This window comes from Pongo abelii, chromosome 8 (assembly GCF_028885655.2).
Source record: "Pongo abelii isolate AG06213 chromosome 8, NHGRI_mPonAbe1-v2.0_pri, whole genome shotgun sequence".
Classification (NCBI taxonomy): domain Eukaryota; kingdom Metazoa; phylum Chordata; class Mammalia; order Primates; family Hominidae; genus Pongo; species Pongo abelii.
The window spans coordinates 63,582,899-63,599,270 of record NC_071993.2 but is presented as its reverse complement, the minus strand read 5'-3'; the positions used below and the strand labels follow the sequence as shown (position 1 = coordinate 63,599,270).

The 16,372-nt window shown below is 43.9% G+C and overlaps 1 long non-coding RNA gene and 1 pseudogene across 1 annotated transcript in view; one reads left to right on the top strand and one right to left on the bottom strand.

The window, feature by feature from the left end:
* Positions 1-16,372, top strand: part of LOC134762048 (uncharacterized) — a 68,403-nt gene that overhangs the window by 46,685 nt on the left and 5,346 nt on the right. Inside the window, exon 2 of the long non-coding RNA XR_010141544.1 lies at positions 4,923-4,992. This is a non-coding gene — a long non-coding RNA (uncharacterized LOC134762048). The remainder of the gene's footprint in view (positions 1-4,922; positions 4,993-16,372) is intronic.
* On the bottom strand, positions 6,826-7,409 carry LOC100434806 (small ribosomal subunit protein eS7-like; annotated as a pseudogene).

The window sequence follows — 16,372 nt, the reverse complement described above, 5'->3', positions numbered from 1 at the left end:
GGGAAGTTCTGATATGGCTTTATGTTCTCTACTACTTTTTCTGTCATATATTCGAAAAGAAATATTAATTTTCTTTCCCTCTAATGTTTTACTTTCCTACTCCTCCCCTTCACCTCCTACTTCTTGTCTCCAACAACTGGATTTATTTTAGTCACTTTAGTAATATAAAATTCCACTTTTACGTAACACTTCCCCATACCCTATGTATCCTTTGTTTTAAGACCTTTCCTCAGAAAGCTTGCTGACAACTTGCTGCCTGTGAGAGCATCCTATTCTGTGACTCATAGAAATAGAGAGAAATGGAGGTCTATTCCTCAATTGCTATCTTTTTTCTGTTGTTGGGAGAAAAGCTGAGTATTGGGAGAGAATCTGAGGCAGGGCTTGCATGTCTGCTAGACTTGCTGGCTCCTTGCTTCTGGCACTCCCATTATCTCAAGTAGCCATATGTTTCTCATTCACTTGATACACTTTTTCCTTTCAACCCCCACATCCTCACCACCTGTTTCTTTGTTTGAACACCAATAAATAGTGTGGGCTCCCAGACTTTGGGGCCTTCGCAGCCTCCACGCTCTCGATGGCTCCCTGGTCCCACTTTCTCTCTCAAACTGTCTTCTTTCTCATTCCTTTGACTCTGCTCTGCTGGACTTCGTCACCCTGACGACCTGGTGTTGGGTCTGATCACTGCAACTTTTTTTTTTTTTTTTTTTTTTTGAGACGGAGTCTCGCTCTGCCACCCAGGCTGGAGTGCAGTGGTGTGCTATTGAGTCACTACAACCTCCACCCCCTAAGTTCAAACGATTCTCCTGCCTCAGCCTCTTGAGTAGCTGGGGTTACAGGCGTGTGCCACCACACCCAGCTAATTTTTGTATTTTTAGTGGAGATGGGGTTTCACCATATTAGCTAGGCTGGTCTCAAACTCCTGGCTAAAGTGATCCGCCCGCCTTGGCCTCCCAAAGTGCTGGGATTACAGGCTTTTGGCAACATGCCCAGCTAAATTTTGTATTTTGAGTAGAGACGGGGTTTCACCATATTGGCCAGGTTGGTCTCAACTCCTGGCCTCAAGTGATCTGCCCGCCTTGAAGGCCTTCCAAATTGCTGGGATTACAGACTTGTGTCAATACGCCCAGCTAATTTTTGTATTTTTAGTAGAGATGAGGTTTCACCATGTTGGTTAGGCTGGTCTTGAACTCCTGACCTCAAGCGATCTGCCTGCCTCGGCCTCCCAAAGTGCTGGGATTACAGGTGTGAGTCATAGTGCTGACCTGCACATTCTAGTTTAAATTCCACAATTGTTTAATTTTAGTTCCATGTTTAAATAGATTAATCACCACTAATCTTTTATCACAACTTTTCATATCTGGTTTTTAATTTTGATCATTTGTTGGGAATTGAATCCATTATCAGGTAGTTTTTGCAAGAAAGACTCAGAGTAATATATATGCAACATTTAGCATAATTCCAGGCAGTAATCATTGTTAAATGTTATTTAATAATAATTAGAATAATATAATAATGATAATAATCTTTCATTTTTTGAGAATGGTTTACTTATTCATCTGCTCTTTGTTTTTCTTTTTAAATTGATGTTCCTTTGTTCCTCACAGAATAAAATCATTACCTCCTCTTTTTCTCTGAAGGTATATTTACAGAAGCATTTCTTTTCTCATCTGCCTTTTTATTTTGGTTTCTTTAGCTATGCAAAAACTTTAATCGTATGTAATTAAATCTGATCTATTCTTTGTGATTTTTTTCTATTCTAAATTTACATACTTGATATTCAATTTTACAGTCTTATTTTTCTATAATTGGAATTTAATATCTTAATTTGTAGCTCTGTAATACATTTAGAGTTTATTTAAAATATGATTTAAGGAGAAACTCAAAGTTATTACTTTTTCCAAATTTATAACCAACACAAAATTTTGGCAATTTCTTTCCTTTCTATATTTGTTGAATCTTAAATTTTAACACCCACCCACCCACACATGTACACTGTCTGTCTCTTGGCTGGTTTTTGTTTTCTTTTTAGCCGCTTATTCTTCTATCTTGATCTTACACTTTTGTAATATAGGGCCTATTCCCTGCCCTGCAGCCCACATTGATCGTCTCATCTAGATAGTTCTCTAAATCAGCTTATCCCAAGCTGTTTCTTGTGTTTCAGTGAAGTCCCTGCAACATATACTGCAAAAATCCTGCTTATCTCTTCAACAAACTTAAGAGCAAACCAAACTTCTACTTGCCATGTTTACCCCCAGAACCCTGGAAGTGGTTCTGTCAGAAAGCTCTGTGTGTATAGCACTTGCCTCACTTTCCAAGGTTGGGAGACCAGCTGACCCCTCATTTATGCAAATTGATTCTCTCTTCTCCTCTGAGAACAATTTTTTACACCAGAGGTCTTAAGCATCTACAGATTGAATGGTGCTACAAAGGGGTTTCTTACACCGTTACACTGGCACAATGAATGTAAACTCTCCACACACTTGTCAAACTAAGAGGGCCACTTTGGGCAGGATCCGTAGGACAGACATACTGTTTCTACTGTTACAGTGCTTTGTAGTTTGTTTTGTTAATTTATCTTTTTTATAATGTAGCTTCTCCCAACATACTGTAAGTTGAGGGAGGGCAGGAAACAGTGCTGAGCACAGAATCAATCACAAGGTTGAGGTTTAATTACTATTAGAGAATAATTAACTCTTAAGCCACCCTCTCCTTCAAACCAGTCTATTGAACAGCCAGGCAAATGAACAACCATCACACCATCAAGCAGGTGCAGTGACAAAATTGTCAAGGCAATCTCCCAGGTTGACATAAATCAGTTGTGTTTGTATGCAATCGGGTTGTGTCAGTTATTGGATCTAGATTCTGTGGCAAATTCACACATAAATCAGACACAATTTCATTCCTCAAGGAACTGAGAATCTCTGAGGATAAATGACACATTAGCTTAAATATAATTTAAAGGGGAAAACTGATTAGTGCCACACAATCTGTGTATCAGGACAGAGAAGAAAGGAAGAGAAGAATCATTTTTTTTCCCATTAACCTTTGGGGATAGGAAACACCATAATTTTGGTCTTATTAAAGGCTGCCCCATGATTAATATTTCCATCTAAGAAGCAATTAAGGAATTATTACCCAGGGAGATTGTGACAAAAGGAATTAAGTCATGCCAGCTCTGTTCAGGCAGAATAAGGCTTAGCTTTGAGTATTGAAAATAAAGTCTATTTAGATGAAAAGCTTACATTTTGTCTTTAACTTTTTGCTCAGGTGCTGTATAAGAACCACTGAGTGGATAAGTAAAAAATTATCTAGAACTGCTCAGCAAATACAATCTACAGTGCTAAATGGAATACATTATAATCATGGCATGATAATCAGAAGAATAATAATTTAACACATGTAGTAAGCTCTAAGGGGCAACAACTGTTTGAATCTTTTGAGATATAAAACTGTACATTTCCATGTTGTAGGAAGTACTTAATTATTTCCAACTGTTATTGAAATAGTGGGGAAATCATCTTGCCTCAGTACCGTAATCACAGTGTTCACAAGTGCATTTAATTATACACATTTTATCAGGAAATTTTGCAAGCCCAGTTATTTTTTAAGGTGTTAAATGGGAAGGGTTTCTATAATGTGCGTAAAACAACTTAAAAAATACACAAGATATCACCTAAAAATAGGTATGTTTTCCATATCTACGGATTTATAGAGGAGTAGAAGAGGAAAAGACCCTCTCTTTTCTCAGGAGAAAACAATGTGCCAGAGACCAGTTGTCTTGCCAAAAAACGTAGGGCCAAGATCAAAACCTGTGTTTCATCTTCTGTGTAGTGCTTGGAATCCTATATGTTGCTGTCTTTGGCAGACCTTTTTCTGGAAAGAATGAGCTTTTTATCTATCCATTTGAGAGATACACTGAGGTGTTGCATCGTGAAACAACATAGCTTAGCCATATGGGTGGTGGGTGGTGGGTCCCTGACCAGGATTAGAGTCGACTTGCTACGTGCTTAGTTGACTTGGTATGTTCTGCTGCCCCCTGTGTGGCACCTGGCTCAGAGCTGGATTCCTCCAGCGACACCATCCTCTGCAATAAGTTCAGGGTTTTCTAGCTGCTCCCTCTTCACACCATTGAAGAGGTTGCAGCTCCTCCTGGAACCATTAAGGGCTATCAGGAAGAGGCCTGGAAGTTCCTGTGGATGAAGTTAGGGCAGTTTTATTACCAGAATCTGCTTCAAGTTAGCAAGTGTTTATCAAGCACTTGCTCTAGAAGCTGGAAAGAATGAATAAAACAAGAAGCTTTCTTCAAAGAGCTTATAGTCCTGGAGAGAGAGCGGCCAGAGGGAATAAACAGGAGAGGGTATTGTAAGTCCTTGGCACTGGGAGGTGGCTTTGGAATGACAGGCGTCTCATTCCACATTGGAGATGAAAAGTTTCTTTCCTCTGAATGTCTGAATTTCCACAGATCCCAGTGCAGTGACAGTCTACTCATTCCTTGAACCCACCAGCTTCAAAAGACTTGTCTATGCTAGTCATTTCTTTTAGCTCTTTTCAGAAATGTTCCACGTGATTAATGTTACATTAAAAAACCTCCACTTTAGCTATGTTTTGCCGTAGATTTCACACAGCTGAAACTGTCAGTAGGTCATGCTGCGTGATAAATTAGCCACTGTGGGGCCGTTGTCATATTTCCTCCCTGCAATGTCATTGCTCAAAATTACACCTGAGATGGACAACAGAGCCCTGGGTACAGAGGATTCTCCCGATGTGATTCCCAGACCCTTGACAGGCAGCAGGTACCAGCAGAGCTCCTCATAGAAGACTAATTCTCCTCCTCAGCACTGCTGACAGTGGGTCTCTAAATCGCTGCAGGCTTACAGGTTTCTTTTCACCACTGTTTATGATGCCTGTTTCTCTTTTTCTAGGTGGTACACTTGAACACTATGCGAAGACACTGCCTTCATCATTTCTTGGGAAGTCCTGAATTACCCCCAGGTGAGACATGGCATTTGACTAAGTGAGCCACAGGCCCTCATCACCACCTCCAGGGGGATGCGACTCCGCCGGGGAGGGTGTGAGTGTAGGGGGTCAGGACAGCCTTCCGCTGGGCTGGCCTGGGTGCTCACCGCTTCCACCTTTTATCGTGAATGCACTGAGTTTTCATCCCCTCCTGCTCATAGGACTTCTCCAAAGTGGGAACAACGCAAACCACTTGGTTTCTGCTCAGGAAACTACAATCACTGCTGCTTCTCCTTGAGGCTGTGTGCGGGGCACCTTGGGAAGAGTTTGGTGGTTTGCATGTTCTCTGATCAAATTTGCCTGGTTTGTTCCCACGTGGCCTGTTATAGTGTGTGTGGTGGCTTAACCCGAAAGGGCAACCTTATTTTTATATCTTCTGGTGTTAGAAGTCTGCATACCTTGAGAGGAATAGCAGCTGCTATTTCCTTTACATTTTCATGGCAATTGATAGGGAAGGCTGGAGGAGATCTGAAGCCAGCCTCTAATTCTTGCTCACCCAGGCAGGGGGAAAACCATCAGACAGGCGTGGCTGACTGAGCAGTGTTCCTTCAGGTCCAGTAGGACTTCTGTTTTCAGGTTATCCAAGTTGCAGTGTGTCATCCCTGTGGCTCTTGGCCTGTGGTGACCACACTGGTCTGGACCTTTGCTGCCTGTGGGTCTTTATGATTTACGGAAGATGCTCTGAATCTGTGTCATTTCACCCAGAGTTCATGTTCTTGCCCACGTTCCGGCTTTGGAGGGAGGCCCTTTCTGCTCACACACGCACTCATGAGCCGGCCTCATGACCACTGCCTTGCTCCTTGGTGTGGCTCTGAACATGCCTGCTTTCTTTGTCCACCCACCAGCCAATTCTGCTGCTAGATTCTGGGGATAGTGCCTTCTTTACTCCACAGGGTGATGGGGGAGATTCTCTCTCAGCAAGGGCAACTGTCTGATTAAGATGGGACTGAAAACAGACCTGTCTGAGCAGAACCCAGGCTTCCATGACAGTCCACGTGCCACCACCCCATGAAATATCAGTGAATGACTGCATCTGCTCCTTGGCGGAAGAAGTCAGTATTATATTGGTTACTACTACTTGACCACCCTTGAGTGGGTTGCACATCAATAAGATAGATGATTAGAATATGAATAATTGCTGGCATTTGGTTTTTGGCTAAATGGAAAAGCCCCATGGTTGCCCCTAGATGGGCTGCCTCAGTGGGGAGTGGGCCTCCTCCATGCTGACCTGAATTGCATCTGTTGGAGATGCTGGAGGGGCAGCCTTTGCTCCCTTCCTGGTGGAGAACGGGTAGACAGCTTTTGTTTGTCCTCAGTGGGTGCTGATGGTGGTCAGTATCCGGCAGAGCACGACTGCCTCTTCATTTCCATGGATACCACTCTGGTCCAAACCGCCTCTGTTTCTGGGACTACTGCGTGGCTCTCTTCACTGATTTCTCTGTGCCTACCTGGCCTTGCATCTTTCTGTACATTTTCCACTCTGTAGCTGGCATTCTGTGAATAAGGCCACATCACTTAGACTTCAGCAGCTTCCCACTGCACTGGGAATGAGGCCCAAACATCTTACTGTGGCCTACGGGGATTTACAAGATCTGGCCCAGCTTACCCGCATCCTGGTCTCAAACCACCCTCCCCCTGTTCATGAGCACTGGCCCTTCCCTGTCTCAGGCCTTCAGCACTGGCAGCTCCCTCTGCATGGAGAGTTCTTCATGTGTTTAGGTCTGTCTCATTCCGCAGATTTGCTCAAATGCCCTTTCTTCAGATAAACCTGTCTTCTTCTAAATGTGAATATACTGTAGTCATTTTTGTTTATAATGGAAACTCTGGAAATTCAAAATTAACACCTTTGCCCGGGAGCTCTTTATAGACACCAGAAAAAGTTTCAACCTTGTGCTCCACGTGGTTCTGCTGTGCTTTGTCCAAATGAACTTTCCTGAGCTGAATGCTAGCCGGTTTCACACAGATTCTTTTGCTCCCAATTTCACTTGGGAAGACCAAGTCTTCAAGGATTGCATCATGTGTGGCTGTTAGGGTGCAGCTCCTGGGATGCTTTTGCTTATTTTTTGTATCACTTTTTCGAGTCGGCATAGGCAGAGTTCTCCTCTGAGCAATAAATACAGCATGCTTCCCACCGAACTTTTTCTCCAGTTCACGTACTACCTGGACTTGAATTTTCTGGAAAGATTTCGCTGAGGAATGGGAACAATGATTATAATAAGCTTCCTGACCACCATCAACTTCAGGTTTCTTGGCTGCTGTTATTTTCAGCTCCCTGAGCTGAGCCTTGAGATCCAAGTTCATCTTCAGCTCCAGAAGACCCTGGAGATGCTGGACTTGAACTTGTCTGGCTTCTCGCCATTGGGCTTCATGATCTTGGTGCTTGAACTGAACATGGCCTTCTCCTTCCTAAATGCCAGCCTAGGAAGAGGCCCAAGTCTCACAAGAGCTCATAAATCAAATAAACCTTTCTTGACCGTTATCTATAGCATCCCTAACCTTACCTTGCCCTGGTACCCTCTGTAACATCACCCTTTATATGCTCATCAGAGCACTGATTTTCTGAAATTATCTTTGTTGTTGTTGTTGATTAGACCATCAGAAAAATATACTATTGAATAGAGCTCCCTACAAAGCTCTAGGTGTGCGAATATTTGGCCAAAACTTCTAGAGTCATTTCAAAGCCACACGTGGCCAGGAATATGACAATGGAAAGAAGCTTGTCTAAAACATTGTTTCCATATATTTTGAGGTTTGGTTATCTCTTGCAGGCCAGAGTCTGTTTCCTCATCTGTAGTCAGAACAGTAGGAAATGAACCGAACATGCTCTTATGATCTTTTCTGCTCTGAATTTTGATGATTTTGACATATGATCCACTGTCTTTTGGGGATCCCTATCTTCTCAGATTCTAAAATGGGAATAATGGCACACAGATATTTATGACATTCCTATAGATGTGTATTTATGAGATGGCTGTATTGTATTAACTAATCTTTAAATTTTTTTTTTCTCAGTAAAATGGTTTCTCTGATTTAGTTTTACTTCTGAGTTAGTTTTTAGTCTGGAAGCAAACATTCACAGTTTTGTAAGAGTAAGAGACTTCTATGTGGGGAGCATGCACAATGCATTCATGAGTTGCAAGCTAGGCCTTAAAGCGTGTGTGGCAGGGTTCCATCTGGTCACGTATAGAGAGGGAGCTGTCCTTCCCTTCTTGTCCTCTTGCAGGCCCAGACCTGTAGGGGCAGGAAGTTAATTATCACCTCCTAGGATGCTTGGAATCTCCTCTCGTCTTGGAAGGACTATCCTTGTGCTGGTCCTCAGAAAGAAAGAGACCCACACAGAGAATTATTTCCTTAGCTCCGAGCCTCTCTGTGTATCCATGTGCCTGTCACACTTAAACTTTGATCATGAGACTCATGCAGAATTCAATGTAGAGAGAAGTGCTGGCTGAGGAGGTGCCAAAGCCCCCCTACTTGGTGATGATAATGAATGTGGGTAGCCACTCTGTGCTGAGTCACTGTGGGAGTCCGGTGGGCTTTGGCCAAGGCTGCTGTATGGAGCTGCCTCCCACCATTGCCTCCCACAGTTAGCAAGATCAGACTGTCCAGAGGGCAGCGGATGTCAGACATGAAAACACTCCTCTCTGCTGGGGCTGCCTCTCGTCCCACCAGGCAATCTGCTGAGAGGAGGTGGGCGGGGAAGGCCTAACCCATGCAGTCTGAACCCCGGGAGAGTGTGAGGGAGCTTACCTGACAAGATGGGAAATGTGCCATACTTTTCAGGACAAATTGAAGTCCCTTTCTCAGCTTGCTTGGAAACTCACACTTGTAGGGGCTGGCCCTGTGCTGTGCACTGTGCCTAGTGATCCACATTCTCTGTGTCATTTAGTCTTGACAGCATCATATAAGGAAGGACTTTTTTTTTCTAAAAAAGAAAGGGCTCTTGAATTTTAAAACACAGTCGGTACCTGGAAGCAAGATGTTTTACAGCAAAGTTTTCTTTGCTGTATAACAAACCATCTCAAAACTTAGCGACATAAAAACCACCGTCATTTTATTATGCTCACAGGTTCTGTGGGTTAGGAGTCTGGGGAGGGCACAGTGAGGATGGCTTGTCTCTGTGCTGACAAGAACTCCCATGACTGTAGGTGACTTGAGTGGGGGCTGATCCCTGAAGTGGGATGTTTGGAAGGCTGGGTTCAGCTTGGACTGTTGCCCAGAGCACCTACATGTGGCCTCTATATGCAAACGTGGGCTTATCCCCACATGGTGGGACCATCAGAGACCAAGCATCCTGAGGACCAAGGCAGGAGTTGCAAGCCCTCTCCTGACCTAGCAAACCACCTTTAGGAGTACCACCTGACCTAGCAAACCACCTTTAGGAGTACCACCTGACCTAGCAAGCCACGAAGTTAGGAGTACCACGTTCCTCCTAACTCTATTGGTTAAGACAGTCACACGTTGGTCCCATTTCAAACATAGGGGACACACAGACCCCATCTTTCAGTAGGATGAGTGTCAAAGAATTTATGGCAGTGTTTTAAAACGGCCACTCAGGAATCGAATCCAGGTTCCCTGACCCTACAGGTATTGCTCTTCCCATTAGACACTATTGCCTAGATGTAAGAGGCAGTATGCTCTGAGGGAGAGGTCCGCAGGGAAATGGAGAATATGTCTTTAACATGGCTGTATCACTTAGTCCCTGAGACTCTTTAAAAAAAAAAAAAAACAACTCAGCATATAGCTGCATGGCTTGGGAGGCAGCTGCTGGAGTGGCAGCAGCCTGGGCAGCTTTGGATGACCTGGACGCAGGTCTAGGTCTTCCTCTGCACCAAGGGGATAACCACAGCATCCCCTTGCTTACTGTAAGGATGCAGTGCCCAGGGGAGGTGAAAGTCTCAAGGATGTTCCAGACTACTCTGCAGACAGGAGGGAGGTCTCTGTGTCTACGAGGAAGCCCTGTGCCCACTGTTCTCAGACACACTCGGGGCCAGTATTCCAAATCCTGCTCATATCCCAGAAGCCTAACCAGGTCCCCGAGTTGACATGCTGTTCCATCCACACTATATTGATTCTATTACACATTGTTCATCTGCCAGTTCATCACATCCTGGAAAGAATAATAAACTTGGAATCACAATGTCCTCCTAAAGTCTTGGCGCCATGAAATACTGGGTCCATAACCGTGGGCATATCACATAGCCTTCTACAGCCTCCGTTTTCCACAAAACAGTGATCAGTGTATCTGTTTCTCAGAAAAGTTATGAAGACTGAGTTTGTATGAGAAAGTGTTTTCCAGTCTGATAAGCATAATATATACTAGATGTTTTTATTATTGCCATTTCCACTAATACTTAGCAAGCAGAGTGTTTCACTCACAGCAAGCGCTTAATAAATATGTACACTTTAGTCTTGATTTACTCCAGACCCCAGATGAAGTTCACGGTAGAAGGAGATTGGAACTTTTATCTCCTGTCCCACTTGGGGACGTATGTCACAGAAGTCCTTTTATATGAATTGGCTGTGCTGTGCTTTTTCTTACCCTGCCAAGCTGGAAGAGAGATGGCAGGCTTTTGAAACTGATATAACCACAGCATTGATTAAGAAAAAATAACTGACTGTCAATTTAATTAAATAGCTAGGGATATGCAGTCCCAGTCTCAGGCTGTTTGCTTCAGGGCAAAACTAGCGTGGGAAGGGTGATCTGGGCCTGTGATCTGGTGGCTCCTCTTCCAGATTTTGGAAGTTGAATAAATTTTCATGACTACTCACTTCATCCATCAGAGACTCAATTAAATTAATCTATGAAATACATGGAAATAGTTCTTTCCACACCAAGCCTCTGCAAAAAGGTTGACCAGAGCAAACTCGCAAGAGACAAATCTTGGTGCAAGTCACATTTCTGAAAATTTTCAATCCACTCTATTTTTATTGTAATCAATGGATCTGTGTTTTAAACAGCAGGCATTTATTAGGTTCCCACTGTGTACTCAGTGCTGCGTTAGAAGCTATGTGGACTACAGAGTAGGAGAAGCTGTCCTTGCATTTATAACTTTTTTTGGTGTCTGTTCTGAGAAAATCTTTGAGTGTACAATACTGAATATTCATAAAAGGATTTTGTGCCAGACCAGACAGTGAGCCTGAGAGAAGCATCAGGGCTGGGCCAGGCCACCGGAGAAACAACACAGGCATCCGTGTTTGCGGTATATTTAGTTCTATTTCCTTCTAAATGGCTGTGCAATATGGGCAAGTTGTTTAACCAATACCAATTTGATTCTTATCTTTTGTACTAGTCAGTTCTCATGCTGTTAAAAAAGACATACGTGAGACTGGGTAATTTATAGAGAAAAAGGCTTAATGAACTCACAGGTCCACGATGCCTGGGGAAGCCTCACAGTCATGTCAGAAGGCAAAGGAGGAGAAAGTCATGTCTTACATGGTGGCAGGCAAGAGAGTAGGTGCGGTGGAACTCCCCTTTATAAAACCATCAGATGTCATGAGACTTATTCACTATCATGAGAACAGCATGGGAAAAACCCGCCACCGTGATTAAATTACCTCCCACTGGGTACCTTCCACAACACGTGGGGATTATTACAATTCAAGGTGAGATTTGGGTGGGGACACAAAGCTAAACCATATCACCTTTGTAACAGGCCTCATACGGGACACTGTTGATAGAATCCAATGAGATCTAGAGAGTAAGCCTTCGAACTCACCCAACTCAGTAAATACTTGTTAGTCTTGTGTATGGAAGGCCTTGGCTGGGTTCTTTTTTTTTTTTTTGGAGACAGAGTCTCGCTCTGTCGCCCAGGCTGGAGTGCAGTGGTGTGATCTCCGCTCACTGCAAGCTCCACCTCCTGGGTTCATGCCATTCTCCTGCCTCAGCCTCCTGAGTAGCTGGGACTACAGGTGCCCATCACCATGCCAGGCTAATTTTTTGTATTTTTAGTAAAGACGGGGTTTCACCATGTTAGCCAGGATGGTCTTGATCTCCTGACCTCGTGATCTGCCCACCTCGGGCTCCCAAAGTGCTGGGATTACAGGTGTGAGCCACCGTGCCCAGCCTTGAATGGGCTTTTGATGAACTATGTCTGCCTCAAGAACCACCCCCAAAACTTAGTGGTTTAAACAACAACCGTGATTCTTGGGTTGACTGGGGCTCAGCAGGCCAGTGCCTTTGTACTTTGAAGATGGTGCTGGATACTTGTGCTGCTCCATGTGGCATTTGGACCTCTGGGGCTTCTCCACATTGGCCTCTTTCTCTATGCTAGACTTTTCACATGGTCAGCCTGGGGCTCCAAGAGAAAGAATTAGAAGTGGTCAGGCTTTCTCAGTGCCTGGGCTTGCAAGTCTCAGGATAGTGCTTCTCCATATTTTACTGGTCAAAGCAGTCACAGGCCTAGCGAGAAATAAAGCTCAGATTCTACCTCCTGAAAGGAAGGCAGAGATGATTGGGGATAGTCTTAGGCCCTTTGAAACCCCAGCTGGAGAGCCCTTACCCAACAGCCTCTTGGTGTTTGGGAGACATGCAGGTCCCGTTTTCTGTTATGATCATCCACATGCATTTTGAATAGAGGGAAGAAGACCCGTTGCTGTCAGGTAGGTGGGTGGGTCAGCCAGTTCTTTGATGTGTAGTCCTTCTCAGATCCAGTTCTTTGATGTGTAGGCCTTCAAGTGTGACTTTGCCAGGTCAGGGCAGCTAGGGTTTTTTTTTCCCTAAGGTTCTCAAGGACTTATTTACATGAACAAATCTCACAGGGGAGTGATGTGTAACTTAGATTATTGATGTATTTATTTACAATGGCACAGTTACTTTTTCTTCAACAAAACATCCGGGAGGCTGAATTCTTCATCGGAGAACTTCAGTCATGGACTCAGGCAAGGGCATAGGGATTCTTGAGTAATATCTTATTCAGTGTGGAAAACCATGACAGAACTAGTCCAATTCAGGGTCTCCAACTTGGCTTTGGCATTTCCTTTTCCAAGGACCATGTAGATCCTGCTTCTGCATATACATTTTTTCCACCCACGTTAATACCATTGAGAAAAGTGCAGACACTGAGGAAGGTCTTGATCCGATCTGAATTCTATTCTTCCTGCTATGCCTTGAGAAGGTTCAGATATTTGAGGGTGACTTGCAGAATGCTCATGTCTCCATGCAGCGCTAGCTTCAATAGCATAATTAATTGCCACGTTCAGAGAGTGGGTGAGCCACGAAGGCTTTCTGTACATTGACTGTGGGGGAGACAGGCATGCCAACAATATGCCATGGCTCAGAGTGAGTGTGAGAAATGCTTACACTGGGCAAACACATTGCCAGAACTTTCAGGAGAGCCACATTCATTTCAAGTGGTCAGAGCCAGGAGGTCTTTATGGAGGAGGTAGCTGGACAAGATTGAAGAGACTGGCTTTTCCAGGGTTCTGGAAAAACATAAAGCAGGGCAGGGGAAAAGTGCATGGCATTTAGGGAATACTGGTAGATTAGTATGAACTCTAAAGGGTCATAGATATGCAGGTTGGGATGACTAGTGTGATTATTCACTATGTCTTGTTTTGAGTTCTCCAACTAAAGTGAACATTCCTTGAATGTTAAGGCATGTCTTATTCTGAAGTTTCTTAGCACTGACTTTTTATAAGATTAGGTAGTGAGGTGATGGACACTCAAGGGGAGAGGGATGGCAAGGTAGGTAGACTCATTGTCCCTAAGAGGATTCCACCAAATTCCTGAGACACTGAATTCAATGAGATACAACACCCACAGATATGTTACCTTACAGGATAAAAGGGACTTTCCAAATGGAATTAAGATGACTAATCAGAGATTTTAAAATGGGAGGATTATCGTGGATCATCTAGGTAGACCCTGTGTAATCATGCAAGCCCTTAAAAGCAGAGGAAGAAGAGGAAGTCAGAGATTCAACGTTCAGGAAGCATTCAACATGACATGTTGGCTTGATTGAAGGGACCAGGTGTCAAGGAAATGGCAACCTTAGTTCTACAACCACAAGGAACTGGATTCTGCCAACAACTTGAATAAGGCTGGAAGTGGATTCTCCCTCAGAGCCTCCAGATAAGGTCCTAAGTTGGCCAACACCTTGATTTTGGCCTTGTGAGACCCTGAGCAAAGAATCCAGCCACAGCATGCTGGACTTTGAACTACAGAAACCTTGAGGTGATAAAAATATGTGTTTTTTAAAAGACACAGTGTATGCATTGTTTGGGTGGCATTGGGAAACTAACAGAGATGACACACTTTCTTCTCCTCATCAGCTTCAGCTCGAGGTTCTCCTTAGTATTCCATGGGGAGGCCAGTACCACAGGCATGTCATTATTGTCTTGGTCTGGAAGAGGTGGCCAATGGGTGGCAATTCATTTGGGATTTGGGGAGTTGGGCTCGATGCTGGGCTCCAGGCTGCTGGACTAGTCTGTGGAAGACACTTGAGAAATGGCTTCCACAGAAGGACACCTGGGCTGCCTTCTTTCCACCCTTGCCTCCTCAGGGGGCCTGAGCAGATATTGGCTTGTCCTGGGCTCCCTTTTCATCTCTCCTCCGCCTCCTGGTCAACTCTGCCAAATTTCCTTCCCACAAAATGTCTTGATGATGAAGTGGGTTCTGTCTCTCAAAACATCCTTAAAGCTCCCTTCCCTGATGACTGTCTTAACTCGGTGCTGGTCAGATTTTGGGAATTAGCACTAAACACTAATGTACACATGCAGTTATTCAGGCCTGGTAGAGGGTATTTGCAATCTCCAAGAGAAAGTTTAACTCCAATTTTTAAAATTCATTACACAGGTATTGAATTTTATTTCTTCCTCTCTTTTGTTAACATTGAGAAAGTTTTTGTTTTTCTTCACCTTTTACAAAATAATCTCTTCTTCATTTGGTCAATTTACCCTTTAAGGCTCAAAGCCACCTCCTCTGTGGAGCATTTCTTGATTCCTTGCAGCATGGTCCTCATCCCCTCCTGTATTTGCACACACCACAGCTGTCATCCTTATCAGACTCTACAGAGTGCTCTCACGAGGTGTTGCCTCCACTTCTGGACCATAGCTCCTTACATGTTGTGTTACCACAGCACCCAGGATAATGTTCTGGGTGTCCAGGGGTTGCTCAGTAAAATGATGGGAAAGAAGCAATGAATGCAGAAGCAGCCTGCTGAAAAACCAACAGATGGGACCTGCCAGATTGCAAAAAGCAGCTGGATGTAAGGCATAAAAACCAAGGCGGTTAATTAAAAACATTTTTATTTGACCTGATTAAAAAGAAGTTAAAGCTATGAGAAGTTTCTGCTGAGGAATTAGGGATATGAGTCAGGTGAGCAGTAACGTGAACTCCAGGGGGAAAGAGAGGTAGAAGAGTCAGGAGTCCTTGGATGGAGCCCTAGCATGGCCACCAGCCCATGGGGACCTTGGCCCCTTGGGCTGTTGTCCACACAAGGCAATGAAGATTTGCATTCCTTTTTTTTGAGATGGAGTGTCACTCTGTTGCCTGGGCTGGAGTGCAGTGGCACATCTCGGCTTACTGCAACCTTTGCCTGCTGGGTTCAAACGATTCTCCTTCCTCAGCCTCCCGAGTAGTTGGGATTACAGGTGCCCACCACTACGCCCAGCTAATTTTTTGTATTTTTAGTAGAGATGGGTTTGCACTGTGTTGGCCAGGCTGGACTCGAACTCCTGACCTTGTGATTTGCCCACCTCGGCCTCCCAAAGTGCTGGGATTACAGGGATGAGCGACCGCGCCTGGTCTAGGATTTGCATTTTTTTGAGTGCTTAGGGCTCTTCCCACAGGCATCTAATGTGCCTCCTAATATCAGGGACATCTTCTGAATATCAGGAATCAATAAATTCCCTGGAGGGTGAAAATATATATTCCTAATGGAGAGCTTTCCTCCTAGACAAAAGGTTGCTTCTTGGTGGGCGGAGTAGTAGAAAGAGTCTTGGAATTCAGCTTCTACCATGTGACCTTGGCCAATTTTCTAAGTCACAGTTTCCTTGACAGTTGGGGAAATTAACCTTTGCTTCATTGGTTTGATGTGAAGATTAAATTATTTAACATATAGAGGACGTCCACTTTAAGATGGCCTCAGGCAATCAGCACTTGAAAGAGTTTTCTCCCAATTACTGTGTGAATACTAAAGAAATTATACAAAAACAGTAGTTAGGAAATTTCCCCCCAAATAATGTAATTGACTATGTTTCTGTTTCTGAAAACAAGAACATTTGGGAGAACTTTTCTAACTATAGTTCTGATGAAAGATTGATCCCTTGTCTCATGACCTCTCTTTTTCTTTTTTTTCTTTTCTTTTTCTATTTTCTTTTTTCTTTTTTTTGAGACAGAGTTTTGCTCTTGTGGCCC